At 42.6% G+C, this 18,196-nt stretch overlaps 1 protein-coding gene and 1 long non-coding RNA gene across 4 annotated transcripts in view; one reads left to right on the top strand and one right to left on the bottom strand.

Annotated features, from left to right (window-relative positions):
• LOC147707335 (uncharacterized) overlaps positions 1–2,796 on the top strand; it is an 84,050-nt gene extending 81,254 nt beyond the window's left edge. The window contains exon 5 of the long non-coding RNA XR_015296613.1: positions 2,129–2,796. This is a non-coding gene — a long non-coding RNA (uncharacterized LOC147707335). The remainder of the gene's footprint in view (positions 1–2,128) is intronic.
• Positions 1–18,196, bottom strand: part of COLEC11 (collectin subfamily member 11) — a 422,362-nt gene that overhangs the window by 17,173 nt on the left and 386,993 nt on the right. The window lies entirely within an intron of this gene.

An 18,196-nucleotide genomic window follows, 5' to 3' on the forward strand; every position in this document is an offset into this window, starting at 1 on the left:
GGGACTCTGTGCACTTTACCACTGCTGACCAGTGCTAAATGATTGTGCTTATTCCCTTAAACATGGTAGAATTGGCTTATATTCAAGTGGCACATTTAATGTACTTGTAAGTCCCTCGTAAGATGGTACCCCATGAACCCAGGGCATGTAAATTAAATGCTACTAGCGGGTCTGCAGCACACTGATTGTGCCACCCACTCCAGTAGCACTGTAAAATATGCCTAAGGTCTGCCATTGTGTCCTGTGTATGCAGTTTTAAACTTCAGTTGAACCTCGCAAAATAAACCTTTGCCAATGCCAAATCTTCCTTTTCAATGCACATAAGTCACCACTTGGGTTGGCCAAAACACAGCCCAGAGAGTAAGGCTAAGGTATTTTAAAAAGCTGGGCATGTACTTTTAGGTTTCACATGTCCTGGTATTGAAAAACGTTTTTTACTACTGCAAGCCCTACCTCTCCCAAAGGGTAACATTGGGGTTTCTCATTGCATATAATACATGATAATTTTCAATTGGGAGCAGGTAAACCGGTCGAGTTTGGTGCCTGAAGAATTGTAAGTAAAATCCATCTTTAATAGTAAACTTAGATTTTAAGTTGCAATTCTGAAAAATACCACTTCTAGAAAGTTGCCATTTTGTTGCCCTAACCATTTGGTGCCAACAGGCTGTAGCTGGCAGTTGGTTCTTGTGTATTGTCACAGACAGTGAGACAAAGAGAAGACAGGTTTTGGCAGGATGGGCCATTCTGACTTAATGAGGAGACAGAGCTGTTATCTACCACACTTGCGTATCACAAAGACTGCTTTTGATAACTACTGTGGTCATGTCAGTACGCTGTTAAATACCATCATAGAATTTGTCCACCTTCTGCAAGAATCAGCACAGTTTCTGAATGTTCCTAACAGGTCAGTCTTACCGTACGTCTTGAACCATACCTTCACAGAATATAACTTTTTCATATGACACAGGCGCACTGGGACACTTTATGTCCTTCATGGTTTTTATACTCTCGGTGCGGTTGTCCTATCATAGCCTTCACTTATTACAGGGGGCAGCAAAAGCACTCCAGACCTATTTCCACGGGCTGGAGAGCTGTATGTAACTGTGGAAGGTTTTCACATTTTCACACCTTGTACTTATTACAAATCAACTATATGTGGTATGATTGCCATCATTCTTACCTTTTTTATAGGACCTCTTTACTTTAATTAAGGGCCTCCTTCTGGTCCACAACTTTGATTATTGGGTTGCTATAGTTATTCTACGTATACATATTCTCTATTGTACCCACCTATTGACCAATGCTTTGGGACTATACTTATTATAGCACGTGTCCCATTGTGGTATGATCTAAACACCTATCACTTGCACCTTCGAGTCTAAGCCCTGTTTCCTTTTTTTACATTTTGATCTCATTTGATTAATATTACTTAAAGGTATTTTTGTTTTATGTCTTGACAACTTTTAGGACATTTGTGTTATACTTTTTTTGTGTACCATGTGACACATAAGGTAGGTTCCTCCCGGAGTTTTTTTCTTTAGAGGCCCTTTTTTTTATATGTTTTCTAAATGTTCACTGTACATGGGGATGCACAATGACACTGTAGATCTGGAGTTTTTTATACTCTATACACTTTAATTTAGCTGTGACTGCTGTTTTTCCTAGACATATGTCTTTGGGCATAGTTTATTATTATTGGTGCATAATATTTAGATGATCTGGCTATTCCCTTGACTGTTAGCACTGTGCTTCTTTACCTATGAGGTGATCTAACTTTCAGGCACCTCGCCCACACTAGTTTTTGACTTATTATTCTTACTAATATTTTCTCTCATATCATCATGGAAAGGTGGCTTTTTTATTAAGGACCCTTTTTTTTCAAAACACGTCATGTGGCCTATTGGGATCTTGCACATTTTTGTTTCTATAACATCAAGATTGATATATTGTATGATATTCATACGAACATTTCCCAGTGACTTGTTCTATTACATTCAGCCTTGAAAAAGTACCTCAGGGTGAAAAATATGTTGGCTGTATACGCATTAGTGTTAAACCTTTTTTATAACTGTTTGAAATCTGAGTGTGCCCATGTTTTCCTTATATTGTGTATCTGGTGATACCCCAGTCCTGGACCCTTGGAGGCGAGCCTGAATTTGCTGTGGTCCAAACCGAAGGAGCGCAACAAATCACCTCGCAAGACTCAGAAATGGAAATGCTGCTTGACGCATACCTGATGCAGGACTTCGCATCTCCCTCCGCAGCTCATCAGAATCTGCTGGTGTGCAACGTATCTCCACGCGAGGACCTCACCTTGCCTATCACAGCTTTTCTGAATCATTGCTGCGTGATGCATCTCCATGCAAGGACCGCATAACGCCCACCCCAGCTCCACAGAACTGCTGCTGCACAACTCATTTTCACGTAAGAAACTCAAATCACCTCTGCTGTGCGATGCATCCTTAACGCGGGACTCTGCATCACTCTACAACCAGGATTTAAGGTACTTTGTTCAGCTGATCCACCTGGGTCCCTGTAGATTGCCTGCGCTCAATGGTGGCCAGCCTGAACTTATGACTTTGTCACAGTCTAGCATGACCAGATAACCACAGTTGGATCTTTGTACTATCTTTCACCTAAATCTTAAAAATTGCATGTCTCCAGTTCTACTGATTTTTGTTGTGTTGGTCTTAAATTATTTATTACATTTGTCTCTGTTTTCCTCAACTGGTGTGAGATTGTTATTGTGTTGTTTAATTACTGTTTAAATTGCTGCATAAATGCTTAACACATTGAGTCTTAAGTTGAGCCTGACTGCTTTGTACCCAGCTACAAGAGGGCTGAGCACAGTTTAATTTGGGGGTTACTTGTAGCTTCACCCTGACAAGGATTATTGTTGCTGCTTGAGCAGGGTTTCATCCTTGTCAATCAGCATTCCACTTTCCCACACCGATACTATACATTTTCGATGTGTAGCAAATTTATGGCCACAGCTACCCACCTTAGTCTTAGAGTAGTTATGTTACCATGTTTTTGAAATTTAGAGGAGGAACTTCTAATTGAGGGATACCAGTTACTAAACAACTATTCTTTTGGATAGTTTAAATAGGACATGTAGAGAGGAAGGGTGATCCCCTCATGTTGTAAATTAATTATCAAATTAGGAAATGCAGCCTGAGGCTACTGAGAAAAATGAAAAAATACTATAGGAAATACTAACCAAACACCAAACACCTACTTTATATTAAGGACTAAAAAAATGCAAAACTTGAAAAGAAATGAGATTGACCATAAGAATGGTTGAATATTTACATCTGCACATAGGTTTGACAACAAGACACTCACTCACTCTAAAGGTTATGAGCTTTCCAACACTATTTTGACTGGCTCCACTAGCGAATCTGACGTGTCCAGTATCACTAATGAAAACATTGAGAGTGTCTTTGACAGGGCATGGGCTACTAATATCCCCCACATCTGGAATCTCCACTTTGTTAGAGCAAATGCTATGCAACAAAGCCAATAAAAAACACTGCCCCAATACAAGCCCACCAGGAGGGGGAAAAACCGGTTTAGAGACACCAACCAGAGTAGGAGTAACAACACAGGCAGAGTTCAAGAATCAAAAGAATGATATTCCACTTGGCACAATCCCCTCTCACTTATCTACAAGAAATAGACCACTGCACAGTATGTGGCTGGGGAAACGAAAGAAACAGACACGCATATATAATAAAGTCTCCATCAATAACCTGTCATACTACTCGTTAAATATGCATGACATAAATGTACTACGAAAAGGTCATGGCTTTTGTCATATTTTTGTTGGCAACTATATCCAAGGTCACGTTGATCTATTTAAATATATATGCAAACTCAAACTAAAAAACACATTTCAATGCTAAACCACCACAATTTTCTGCTCTGCTAACTAATTTGAAAGAATACTGGGGCATATTATCAACAAACAGGGTTAAAATTATCGCCGCTTTAGCGGCAGGAAACTGCTGCTAAAGCTGGAATAATGGGCTTGATAATATGCCCTTGAGAATTCCAATAGAAGTCCAGGTTCTGGTGTGAACATGGGCTTCTATTGGAATTCTCCACGGCATATTATCAAGCCAATTGTTGCCGCTTTAGTGTCAGTTTTCTGCCACAAAACGGGCGATAATTTTAACGCCGCTCTTGATAATACGCCCCGTAATTGGTCCATTAAACATATCTAGGGCTAACCATTATTATTATCCATTAAAGAATCTGATTTCTCAATGCCATCTATTACAGAATTGCTAATGTAATAAGACACTGCCCTAAATCTCAATACTGACAGAGGTGTAAGCCTAAAATCCACTTTTGCCTGTCCAATGTCATCTGACAACACCATTGACATTGTTTGTAAACTTGTGACTAGAGATCTCTACTAACACCAGAGCAAATGGGAAAACAAAGTTAGTCTTTCTAACAGAAATCTCACATTCAGAGAAAGAAAAGCTTTAGAAAACATAACAACAAATGTGGAAATATTGTGATAATAAACACCACATATTACACCAAAGTAACACATGGGGCCTACAGCAGACTGGACAGTAAACCTCTGAGACATTTAGTTCAAAGTTGGAACAGGGATTGCTTAAAGGGTGCAAACTAAGTCTAATCACAGACTTAGAATACAAATACATGTTGAATCCAACACCTACTGCAATTCGCATTTACATCTGACCTAATGTTCACAAACCAGGTCCCTTCCCCCAGGTAGACAGATTATTTGGGGCATTGGTTCCTCAACTAAACATCTATCTGAGTACATTGGTTCCTTTCTCCAGCCAATGGTAATAAGCCTACCTTCATACATCCAGGACACAAAAGATCAACTTAACAAACTAAGGGCCAGATTCATTAGTCACCAGCGTTTTTAATGTACGCCCCTACGCACTGTATAGAATGACTTTGTTTCAATAAAATACTAACAACGTGTTTCATATACAATACTTTTTGAACTACATCACCAAATGTGTTGTTTATTTGATTGTATGCAATTGTGACCTTATCTATGTACGAAGTAATAGTCATTCTCTCATGGAAAGAATGCAAGAACCCATCCATGCTATCAGAAATATGGACCTTAACTAACCTTTGTCCAAACATGTATCAACAAATCACAATTGCAGTGAAAAACTGAAAATCAAGTTTCATGTTATTGATTTTGCAAAATTGCATCCAGGCGGTGGTAATTGAACTCTATAACTACTCAAATTGGAAGCAAACTGGATCACGAAACTTAGAGCAGTGGAGAATGGCTTGATTCAGGACAGAGAACTGCATTTCTTTTTAATGGACTGAAACTACTTGGACAACAAACATCTATTTGGATGTTATATTTCTGTATATAAACCTCACTCAATACAGAAAGCAATGCCACCTGGGGATTTGTTTTAGAATAACAACTGGAAGAATAGTTTGGTACAAAGAATATCCCTCAGCAATAAATGCAGGCTCGCCTCTGAAAACGTATTGTACCATCATTACTTAATCCATAATATGTTTACCAAAAAGCTAAAGATATTGAATTATTTGAACATTTATACCTTACTTAGTTAGTTAAAGTTCACACCTGTGCAGAGTATTAATTATAACACTTTCTCCATGTATTGATAATATCATTCCCGTTAAAGGGTTAATAAGATGTTATTGTTTTAACCTGCATACTTTACTCATACATAATTCTTATATACGATCTGGCATACGCACTCCCTTCAAGAAACAGTTCACTTGTGCTTGTAAATAATAATACAAAAAAGAATCTCACTTGGTGAAAGATAATCGGCCTAAATCACAAATATCACCTTTTTCTGATACTCTGAATTTCTATCTAACTTTATGTCAATCCTACTATCTTCAACACTCTTGTCTGTTTTTTCAATAAGCCTGGCATAATTTCAAGCTTTTCCGGTTATAGTATTGTGGAACAGTCTACTTTCTAAATCCATTAAAGTATCTGGAGTCTGTTTTCTTCATCAGACGACCACACCATATCAGCCTTCTAAGCGACATCTTGTGGATCACACATACCTGAGACTTGGAACTGACAGGTTAGAATTTTACAACTTGTTTGTTTCCCACATATCCTTTTCAGCTGATCCTTTGGCTTTGCAGCCTTTTAGTTGACTTGTGCATTATTTTATTTTGCTTGTTTGGTTTTAGGTTCAAATTTTACCACTCTTCTGGTTCCCACAAAGCCTTTTGAGTCACTTCCTGGACTCCACAGATATTTTAGGTGACTTGTACATTACTTTACTTCGCCCATTGCTTCTATGCACTACAGGCTTACCATAACCTTTAATCTTTACTTGCATTGGAGACTTACTGCACAGAAAGGAGTCGACATGTCTTTTGGCACAACACCACAGCCACAATACAAACTCGTTTTCCTGGATGGAGTTACGCAACCATTGGTTATTAGCCTTGGTGATTGATAAAACATTATTTAGCCTTGGTGATTAAAATGTAAATGTAAATGTATTTGAGCTTATATAGCGCACAGCTACCCACAAAGGGTTTCCCGGCGCTTGCTTAGGGAACCCGTCCTGGTATTCCCCTGTGAGATACCCCCGGCAGGGTATCCACAAGGTGAAAGCCAGGCATCCCGCCGCGAGGGGCCGTTGTGGAGATTAAGCAAGCTATTGCCCAGAGTCGCAGAGTGTGAACCCGTGAGTCGAGAAGGCACCGGAGCGAGAATTATCGAGTCTGTGGAATTTTTAGCCCAAGACCCGCCGAGGCGGGGAATTGAACCCTGGTCCAGGGCCGATCTCTGCTTCCGGGTCTGCCGCCTCTAACCCCTGAGCCACACTTCTCCACAATTAAACATTATGTCAGTGCGACTGTATTACTCGCAATATTCATACCCTCACTATATTGTACTTTTCTTAAAGAGCTATCACTGTGACTGTTGGATCTACTATATTTTTGGGAATGCCAGAGATACTTACTACTATCAATTCTAAGGACAAACTGCAGCTTTAGTCAGTACGAAATCATTCTTGATTACACTCATGATTAACAAAAGGTTAACAAAATGTATAATACAACCCAAGGGCAAGCAAAGGACAAGTCACCAACAACCCACACAGGATCACCTAACATCTCAGGTGTCCAGCACGAAGGAAATAAAACAAGCTCCTCGCAGGAAAAAAAAAATGAGAATAAATACGACCAAGCTTTATTAACACCACTAATGCCATCAACATCATTAACATCAAACTATGTTATATCCCATGAGCAATCCATAACGGAATGCCACCTAGACCAATTCAACAACGACGCCTGCCACAATTCAGACACAAGCATGTATGAATTGGCACAAAAGGTGTCTCCACACAGTCATTCAACCCCTAGACCGGACCAAGGCACGAGCCCAGTATTGACCAAATCCACAAAGACGATAAAGATAAAGGATCTAAACCTCTGCTGGCCAACTCAACCACTGATCCATAACAAAGGAAGTACCAAGACACATGGAACCTGCCCCGACAGCCTAACAACTGAAAGTACCCAAGAAGGGCTGAAAACCTGCAGTAAATCAATCACCCTTGGAATTGAGACACAAGAAATAACTGGAAGCAAACTTGAGGGACAAAATAACCCCAGCAAAGGAACCCATACCGGAAGGACAAACCAAGGATCAATAGTAACCGGTTGGAGTACTAAAAACCCCTCATTACAGGAGCCGCCAAGCAAATTCATAGTAGATATATCCAGCGGAACGAACCAAGAGGTGGATATCATTCCACTAACAGTCTCATCGCACCTGACTCACAGTGACGCACAGGCAGATTCCTCAATCATAAAAATCTCAAGTGTTTCAGCTGCCCCCAATGCAGCAACAACTAAATCTCCTGAAATACGCCGTGAAACAAGGCATATAACTAAAGAGCAGTACAATGATTTAACACCTTCAAAGCAAGCTTCACATGGACACTCACCTGGCAGCTACATTGAAGAACGACCCCGGCAAAAAAGAGGTTATGACATTGGCGAAAACCTGGAATCCATAATCACATTACATAGTGCATTAGGGTGCATATTGGAAACTTCAATCAAAACCCTCAATATGCAATCTGATAAACTGGATATTCAAATACACCTAATGAGCACAATGGCGGAATACATAGCTAACATAAATAAAAAACTAGATGATATGGCCAGCGTTTTTGCGATCATTAAGGATCAGACCCGACCATGGGTACAATCTCAAACCTGCACTTGCCATCCAATATTGGAAAAATTAAAGAATTTGCCATCGATACTCACAGATATACTTCAGGAATGCAAACACGCAAATCGCGGTGACAATAACACTCCAATTGAATGTGACCTCATCTCCCTTGAAAATCCAAAGATTCAACAAAACGAACATGCGGACCAATCAAAAGATTCAGTAAAGCAAATACCAACAGAAAATGCCGCACTGCATAAGCTGCAATTGAAACCTGTCAACATAACAGAGGAACCAGAAGCTATCAGCGTAACATCCCTTATCGTACAAAACAATGACCACAAACAACTAGGACCACAATCACTAAGCCGAGATGGGTCGAATCAAAATGATCAGAAATGCCTAACCAAGAGGCAAAAAAAACGGGCAAGGAAGATCAGAAACCAGCCGTCAAACTGCCCACCAGCCAATAAACAAACATTGAAAACATTCCCTATCTTTAATCAGGCAAACCCCAAACTAAAGCTGGAACCGGGTGCCATAGTGAGGAAACACAATCCATCACTTAAAACACATACAGGACATACAAACTATAAAGACAACGAGGATAGTCAAATACGACCGTGGATTAGTCCCAAGGCCACATTTCAAGCCGCAACAAAAAAAAAGTCGTCCCAAATCGAGGGAGTGGGACCGATTAAAAATGCAGAAGCAGGTAATGCTAGTAATGCGGAACCTTGGAGTGCAACTACCACTGCAAATATCACTGATAATAGCATGGATCGAGGGTCAGGAGCAGTTACCCATCTAAACAAAACTCAAGATAATCTTCAGGACGAATCCCGAAAAACGGAGTGCGTTCTCAAACAAACATGGTGCACCACTCCTGATGACAAAAGGAATCCCTCAAACAAGGCTGAGCAAATGAATAGATATGATCTACGTAACAAGAAACCTCACTGGGCTGCACTTAAAGACACGAACAAAAATCAAAAATATATCCCCCCGATTTGGGTCACATTTCCAAGCACTAACGCAACCACAGGGAAAAGTATCATCATTCCGCCTGACCAGCAAACTTCGGGGAAAAGTGACCAAAAGTGTCTTAGGCAAATAAGAACAAAGGTTGACAGTCATAAGGATGCCCAACCAAAACTTACAATACACATTGGCACTAACGGTACTCAAGCACCTCATGAGACTGCAAATGTGGAAAGAATAGGTCAATGTCCTAGACCAGTGATCACATCTAGTGGGCACCACGGAGAACAGGCGGGACCCAACAGATTAGCTCACGAGGCACAAACCACGACAAATAGGCCACTAGCACTAACTCAGAGAGAAACATACAATGAAATAGGGCAATACCTTCACCTTAATGCAGAGGCTTACAACGATCAGAAATCTGCCATTAATGAAACAGCTCAGATCAGCAGCAAAGCACCCTTTGAGAAGCAGCCAGACACAACGGGGAAGATATTGTTCATCCCCGGCTACGAGCCCCAAGGTACCCTAGACTACCTAAACCGAGGGAATATTCTCCACCTCACATCCTCCATTCCCAGTCTAACCCATCTAACGTCGGCTGACCTATCATCAATCGAATTCATCATGTTAGGAGAGAACGCCTCTAGGGAAGGCACACTTACCACCTGGAGGAGCTTAGAAGTGACAAAAAGCATACTAGCAGAAGTAAATACATTTGAAGAGTGGGGAATATCTCTGAAAGAACAATCAAAAAAGGGCTACCCGTCACCATTGCTAAAAAGATCTAGGAAAAGAGAAGACTACACAATCCTGACCACTCATTCAATTCTACACGGTGCCAGGGGGGCAGAAACATCAACTAATAGCTACCAGAGGCAAATGCAAGCCATTAATGACAATTGAATTAATTACGAGGTCGGTAAAACTGAAGAAAATGTTATAAACTGCTCTCATGGAACATTGCAGGAGCAAAAAACATCCTAAATCAAAGCAGGAAAACAGCTACCTGGGATCAATACGATATCATAGCGCTGCAGGAAACTTGGTTAACTGAGCCAATTGATGTACCAGGAAGATTATGTTTCCATGAAAAGGCGACACGCTGTCAGCGCTACGGCCGCGCAAGGGGAGGTTTATCTATTTACGTTTCCACCTCATTAAATATCAATGTTTCGCAAATGCCGGCTTCAGCAATGGATATGCAAATCGTCAAGCTGGAGTGCACAATCAAATGTGTGCTCAGGACAATTGTCCTAATCAATATATACGCCCACCCGAAAAAACAGCAAAAAAAAGATCTGTTCCAACGTGTAGTTAATGTTGTAACTTCCATCCGCTTAGATCACCCAAGTTGGGAGATAATTGCTACGGGCGACTTTAACTCCAATCTCTTGCATCAATCGGAGGAAGAGGACAATATCTCAGTGGCAAACGAAATCTGGAATGTTGAATCTCAGGAGATCATATCGCCCGTGAGATCAGACCAACTGGGTAAGCAACTGGTTTGGGACCTGGAACGACTCAATATACGGGTATTAAATGGAAGATCGAAGCACGACAAACCGCCAGCTGCTACATACATAGGTCATAATACAAACTCAACTCTGGACTACACATTAATAACATTGCCCCTAATGAGCTTGGTCAAAAAATTTCAAATAATTGGTACTCTAGACAGTGATCATTCCATGCAACACATTGAAATGAAACTAAGCTCCCCTAGGTATACAATGGCTCCAAAAATACCAGGTCAACTATCAACTTTCAACCTGAAGCGGCTCAAGTGGACAAGCAAAACACTATTCCAAATAGCGCTGGATGCCAAGAACCTATTACAAATGGTCATGGCAGAGAATGATCTTTGTTCTGAAACCTGGACCAACTTTCTAGACAGACTGCCAAAATCAAGCAGCAAGCCCAGGAGGCATAGCAGTCCCACGACCAAAACCACATTTTCAACAACCACTCTAGTCATGAAGACCCGTCTCCAAAAGCTCACAAGACGGGTACAAGGTTCAAGGACAAACCAAAGCACCTGGCAAGAAGTTTGGTTGATTAGGAAAGAATACAAAAAGTTAGTATGGAGGGAAAAAAAGAACAAATACAATGACTTTTGGGCCAAATTGATGCATAACATTAAAAAAGCAGATTCTAGAGCGTTCTGGATGCAAATCAATGCAATCAACAGAGCAGTACAACCCACAAGCATGGCATGCGTCCCGGAAAACCTTTGGGTTGAACACATAGTGGATACATTCGCGGTAAAACCATTGGAGCACCAGGCCATGATGACCACAACAACACCTGAAATGACAACAACTAGGGTCAAGGAAAGCAAATCCTTTTCCAGTCCCAGAGCCACATCTAATGGCAAGGAGCGCTTAGACCAATCAATCTTGTCAATTGACGATCAACAAATATGTTCCATAATAAAGAAAGGCAAGCAAGAGAGCGCACCGGGGCCAAATGGCATCCCGCAGGCGATATACAAAGAGGACCCTGAATTCTGGGCGCGCAAATTTAATCTCCTATTCCAGTCCATTAGCAACTCAGGTCGGGTGCCTGAAAGTTGGAGGGGTGCCATCATCAACCCCATCTATAAAGGCGGAGATCGGAAAAATCCATCAAATTACCGCTTAATTGCCCTGATTGATGCAGAGGCAAAATACTATGCATCCCTGGTGCTAGCCGATCTGGTACAGTGGTCTGATATGAATAGCAAGGTTCCGTTAAATCAGACCGGGTTCCGTCGCGGAACTGGTACAATGGCTAATGCAATGGCACTGTGCATGATTGGCGAAAGCAGTCTACTTAACCATCGGGAACTATATACCTGTTTTGTTGACTTTAAAGCGGCATTCGACCGTGTCAATAGGAACTTGCTATGGGCCAAACTGAAAAAGCAGGGTCTGCCGGAGTCAATCCTAATGCCGATCATCGACCTGTATAGCAACACCTGGATGCAGGTAAAAATCAACAATGGACAAAGGCTAACCAGGAAGATACCCACCTTTGATGGGTTGAAGCAAGGTTGTGTGCTGGCTCCCCACCTCTTCAATTTATTCATGGCCGATTTAACATCAAGGCTCGATTTGGTCAATGCCCATCCGCCTCGGCTGGGCACGCTTCGTGTAACCCACCTATCTTACGCCGATGATGTGGTCCTATTAAGCCAGACACGAATAGGCCTGCATCGGCTACTACAGGAGCTGACCCGCTACACAAAAGAGAATATGATAGAAATAAATTGCGCGAAAACAAAAACCATGGTCATAACCCGACGCCATAAACCGCCACAAACATTTACCATAGACAATGTCAAACTTGAAGCGGTGGGAAGTTACAAGTATCTCGGAATACTGCTGGATAAGCGTCTTAACTTCCAGGCACAGTTCACCAGCATGGAAAAGAAGGGCATGGCCCTAATGCACGCCTTCATGAGCTTAGCTACTGAACTCAAGGGTCCTTTGGTCTCGCCACTGCTAACAATAATGAAAGCCAAACTTATTCCCACGATAGCTTACGGGAGCATACTGCACCACGGCAAGAGTGCACAACTTTTGGATAAGGTGCAAATGAGAATTTACAAGCGCATCTTTGCGCTACCAAGTGAAGCATCCCCGGCCCACGTAAGACTGGAACTGGGCCTGAAATCTCAAGTGCTACTGAGGAAGTATGAGACCATAAAATTCTGGTATAATGTCTGGATGCACCAAGAGATCATGATCTATCGTGCTATGTGGGAAACCATCATCAAATGTCCAAATTCAAATTATGCCAAGTACCTCAAAATTTCATTGGAAACAACAAACCTGATTGAACTCTGGGAAACCAAGCTCCAAGTACCTTTATTCAAACAGGTGGTCAGGAAGGCAGCCATCAAACACTCATTGTTGGATGACAAAATAGCTTTCAGTCTCAGGTCACATGCCTGGATGACTATCCAATCATACAAAAAACTAGTGCCGGCACACTACCTGGATCTGACCTTCTCGCCTTATATCAAACATAAATATCTTAATATAAGGCTGGGTAGTTTGCCAACCAACGCCGAGCGTCCTAAGTGGAAGCCCCAAGAAAGTGAAGGGTGCGGGCTATGCGGTGCAGCAAGGCAAGACTTTATCCACCTAATTTGCATCTGCCCGGCTCTCATAGAGGAACGTCGGAATTGGTTGAAAGCCAAGTTCAAGCAGTTTGGAACACGTACCTGTAGATCTGCGATTATAAAAACTTTATGCACCACAGACCCCCAATTTATATGTAGATCAATCAAATTTATCGAACATTTTGAGAAAAAACAAAGATCATAGGCAAAATCTTGAACATGGAAATTGTTATTCTTTACCCCAGAAAGACACTTGTTTTTATTACCAATTCTAAATTTTATTATTCTCACATCAGTGTGTTTTTAGTATATTATCATATCTGTATTTTTGTAATGGTTTTAATTAACTATACAATAAAGATTCTTCTCTCCCACTCATGATTATGCTCTAATCCAGGGGTCTCCAAACCGGTCATGGAGGGCCAGATCCATGCCAGATTTTTGGGATATCCCCATTGAGATACATATAGTTATTTTAAAAATCTGGCATGGATCCGGCCCTCCTGGACCGGTTTGGAGACCCCTGCTCTAATCCACACATTTCCTTTCAACATAGTATTTTTTTTAACACTATAGAAAGTCTAAAAATGTTGCTTTGCAGCCGCAAAGATTTCGAGTTTCTATTGCTTTTAATTTAAGTATATAAGGTATGCTTAGCTGTTCTAAAGGTGGTCTTTTCCTCACTCTGTCCTCATATTTGGGCACACATAGCAAATACATGCACTATGCACCTAATTTAAACTTGATGGGCCCGATTCACAGAACTAACTTAAGACAAAATTATAAACTTAATACCATTTTGGTATTCACAGAAGGGACCTACTCATTTTGGTATTCACAGAAGGCACTTACTCATTTTGGTATTCACAGAAGTCATTTAGGAGTCCTAGAGTTAGGAGTCCTAACTTTACTACTCCTAAACTGAGAAAAATCCTAACTTTAATTCTTTCGGTATTCACAGAAGACATTTCGGAGTCCTAAAGTCAGAAGTCCTAACCTTACTACTTTTAAACTGAGAAAAATCTTAACTTTAAGACTTTCAGTATTACCAGAGGCATTTAGGAGTCCTAAAGTTAGGTCCCGAGGTCCAAAGTTATGGACAACCGTGATGGAGGGCAGGCCAGCTACAGGACCATCACAGGACCTTGGATAGAGCAAAGTGTCGACACAGATGGCACAATGCGTTCTTTTTAACACAGTTGGGTCGCTGCGTTGTCTTCGAGCTTTGCTGAGATGAAGTCAATATGTCGCCGCCGAGCCTCGCAAAGCTTCGTCATTGGGCCATGCAGAGCATCGTCATCAGGCTGTTGAACTTCTGTCGTAGAACAGCCTCTGCATCGGCATCGATTTAATGATGCGTCAATTCCGATCAGCGCAAAGGTGACGATGCATCAGTTTTCTAGGAAAACAGCTGCAGAACACACTTCTGAGGCCCAAAACTTGGAGAGGCAAAGGGGGGACTCACAGAAGGCAGAGTCCAGCAGGACAAGCAGAATTGGAGGAAGTCTTTTGTGTCCCTGAGACCTCAGAAAACAGGAGTCAAGCCAGAAAGTCATTGGATATCACTTGGAGGGAAGGCAGAGCCCAGTTCTCCTTCAGCAGAGTCATGAAGCAGCAGGCAGCTGGGAAACAAGCAGAGGAGCAGTCCTTCCAGAAAAGCACTTCAGTTGACTTCTTTAAGCAGCAAAACAGTCCTTCTGACAGTGGATCAGTTCAAGATCCAGAAGTGTCTGATTTTAAGGTGTCAGGGACCCAGTAATTATACCCAAAAGTGCCTCTGATGTAAGGGGTGACTTCAAAGCAGCTCTCTGGGGTGCACAAGGACCACTTTCAACACAGTCATGTCTGCCAGGCTATCTGGGTGTGCTTTGTGTGTGGACAGGACACTACCTATTGAAGTATAAGTGTCAGCCCCTCCCATTCCTCCCTGCCCAGGAAGATCCTTCAGAATGCAGATGAGTGCTCAGAATGCAGATAAGCCTCACATTCCTGTGTTTCTGGCTGTCTAGAGGAAATGCACAAAGTGTAGCTGTCACTCAACCCAGACGTGTATTGGAGACAGGCTGTAAGGCACAAAGAGTTATAAGCATAGATAAATGTGCACTTTCTAAAAGGGGCATTTCTAGAACAGTAATGTTAAATTCAACCTCACCAGTAAGGAGGATTTGTTATTACCATTCCAAACACATGAAACATGAAAAAGCTACTCCACTCCAATCAGGAATTACAGCTTGAAAGTATATTAAGGAATTCCCAATGCTGGCCTATGAGAGGGATAGGTCTCATAGTAGTGAAAAACTAAATAGGCTGTCTGTCACTACCAGGGCATGCCAAACATCCCAGTGAATGTCATTTACACAGCACCCTGCCCTTAGAACTACCTAGTGCCTACCTTAGGGTGACTTATGTGTAGTAAAAGGAGAGCTTTAAGCTTGGCAAATAGTTTTAAATGACAAGTCAAAGTAGCAGAAAACTGTGACAGGCCTGAGACAGGTTATTAGACTTGGCATCTTTTGATGTGTCTCCCCTGCAGTGTTGTAGGGCCTAGACAAGCCTGTAGTCTTCCTTAGCAGGAGACTACTCCCCAGGGAACAGAGGTGAAGTGCCATAGAAAGGGAAGCTTTTGCTGTGGTCTGGGCACTGAAGAAGCTGAGACCCTACCTGTTTGGGACTCACTTCCAGGTTCAGATGAACCACATGCCCCTCAGATGGTTAATGCAAATGAGGAGTGAGAATCCAAAACTGTTGAGGTGGTCCATCTTCCGACACGGAATGAACTTTACAGTGGAACGCCGCTCTGGCACAGAACATGCCAATGCAGATGGTCTGTCCAGGTTTTTCCACCTTAGTAAAGAGAACTCCCAGGAGGTTAGGTAGGTCTCCCTACTTTGAGCTGGTGGGGACATGTGTTAGACTTGGCATCTTTTGGCGTGACTCCCCTGAGTTTTTGTTTCCTGACCTCCCAGGTTTGACTCTGTTTTTGCTGGTTTTGTGTCTCTGTGCATTTTCTCACTACTGATTAGTGTTAAAGTTCAAGTGCTCCTGTTGTAAACTGTGTTATGGATTGGTGGATCCATGATTGGCATATTTGATTTACAAGTCAGTCCCTAGTAAAGTGCACTGAGTGTGCCAGGGCCTGTAAATCAAATGCTGTTAGTAGGCTGCAGCACTGGAGTGTGCCACCCAGGCAAATAGCCTGTAAATGTAACTCTGGCCTGCCATTGCAGAGCCTGTGTGCAGTCTGGGACTGCCATGTCGACTTGGCAAGTGTACCCACCTGCAGGCCCTAACCTTCCCTTTTCTTACATGTCAGTCACCCCAAGGTAGGCCCAAGGTACCCCTGTGGACAGCGTGCAGTGTATGTGAAAGGTAAGACATGTCCTGGTGCGTGTGGCTGTCCTGATAGTGAATTATTACCAATTTTATTTTTCCCTGTTGCAAGGCTATCTGTTCCCATAGGCTAGAATTGGCAGTTTGTTTATAACATCTTATAAGCATAACTGGCCCTAGGAACTAGGTAGAAAAATAAAGTTTAGTATGCCTGAACTCAGAATCTAAAGATGCATCTTTTATTGTAGATGATTTTTAAATTCTGTGTTTGAAAATACCACTTTTAGTAAGTAGGTATTTTCTTGCTCAACCATCCAGTAGGCCTCTGCTGGGGCTGTGAATTTACTGTCTGTGTTTTGGATGACAAGGGCTCCAGATAGTCTAGGTGGGTCAGGAAAGTGCTGACTAGACTTGGGCTGCATTTAGAGTAGAAGGAGATTTCCTTTCACCTGAATGGGTCTGGTCCGCCTCTGACAACGCTGTCTCCACCTCCTGCCAGGAAGCCACACCAGAGAGGGCAGAACTGCTTCTGCCTGGGCACAGACACTGTCTGCCTGAGAGGACAAAGGATTTTGGGCTATAAAAAGTGGGGCCCAAACCCCTGAACTTTAGAGCTCTTTTGGACCAAGAAGACTGCCAAGAAGAAGAGCTGGAGAAGCTGTGAAGAGGAAATACCACTTTTCTGAGTGCTTTGCTGTGTTGGCCTGCAGTGGCTGCTTCTGTCTTGGGCTGACTCCGTGTTGAAGGCACCGCAGAGGGCACCACCACAACTCGACCCAGGTCTAACCGACGCCGTCATCTGACACCGCCAGGACCTGTGGGCGCTACACTCCGCACCGCCTCGCTTCACACCGCTGCCTTTGTATCCCTGACGATGACGCTTCACACGGACATCAATGCTGCTGCTTGCACCGTGGTTCGAGGGCACCGCTCGTAAAGTACACGATGCAACGCCCTCATCCCGCACCGTAACTTTCGCCTACCAATGCTGGTGCCATTGATTCGAGTTTGTCAGCTGATGACAGTGCTTCAGCAACAACGATGCCGCTGCTTGCACTGTGACCTGCCAGCACCCCGACGAGCACTGTATCACTTCGCATTGCAAACCTGGCCTCACAGATGACACCCTCTGATGCTGCCACTAAGCCGCTGCTCACACCTTGACCTGAGCGCATCGCACGCCGTACCACTGCACTTGGCACTGCAGCACCCGCCGCCTGCCCACACCAGCGCTCCTAAAGGTACTGTTTTGAGGGTCTCCCTGACACTGTAGCGTCCCGCGAAGCAGCGGTTAGCCAGAACTGTTTGGTTTTGTTTGTTCACAACGCTGTGATAGCCCCAGATGGCGCTATCGACTTCAAGGAACTTTATTTCAAGGTTATTTTGATAACCGAAGATTTCTAACTACTGTAATGTGGATTGTTATCATTTTTGGTCTTATCCTAATGTAATGTAATGTAATGGCATATTTATATAGCACAGCTGTCACTCCAAGGAGCATCATGGCGCTAGACAGAAACCAGAGATGAAAACAGGAACCTGGTTAACTGCTAACGGTACGA

Source organism: Lissotriton vulgaris, chromosome 6 (genome assembly GCF_964263255.1).
Source record: "Lissotriton vulgaris chromosome 6, aLisVul1.2, whole genome shotgun sequence".
NCBI lineage: Eukaryota > Metazoa > Chordata > Amphibia > Caudata > Salamandridae > Lissotriton > Lissotriton vulgaris.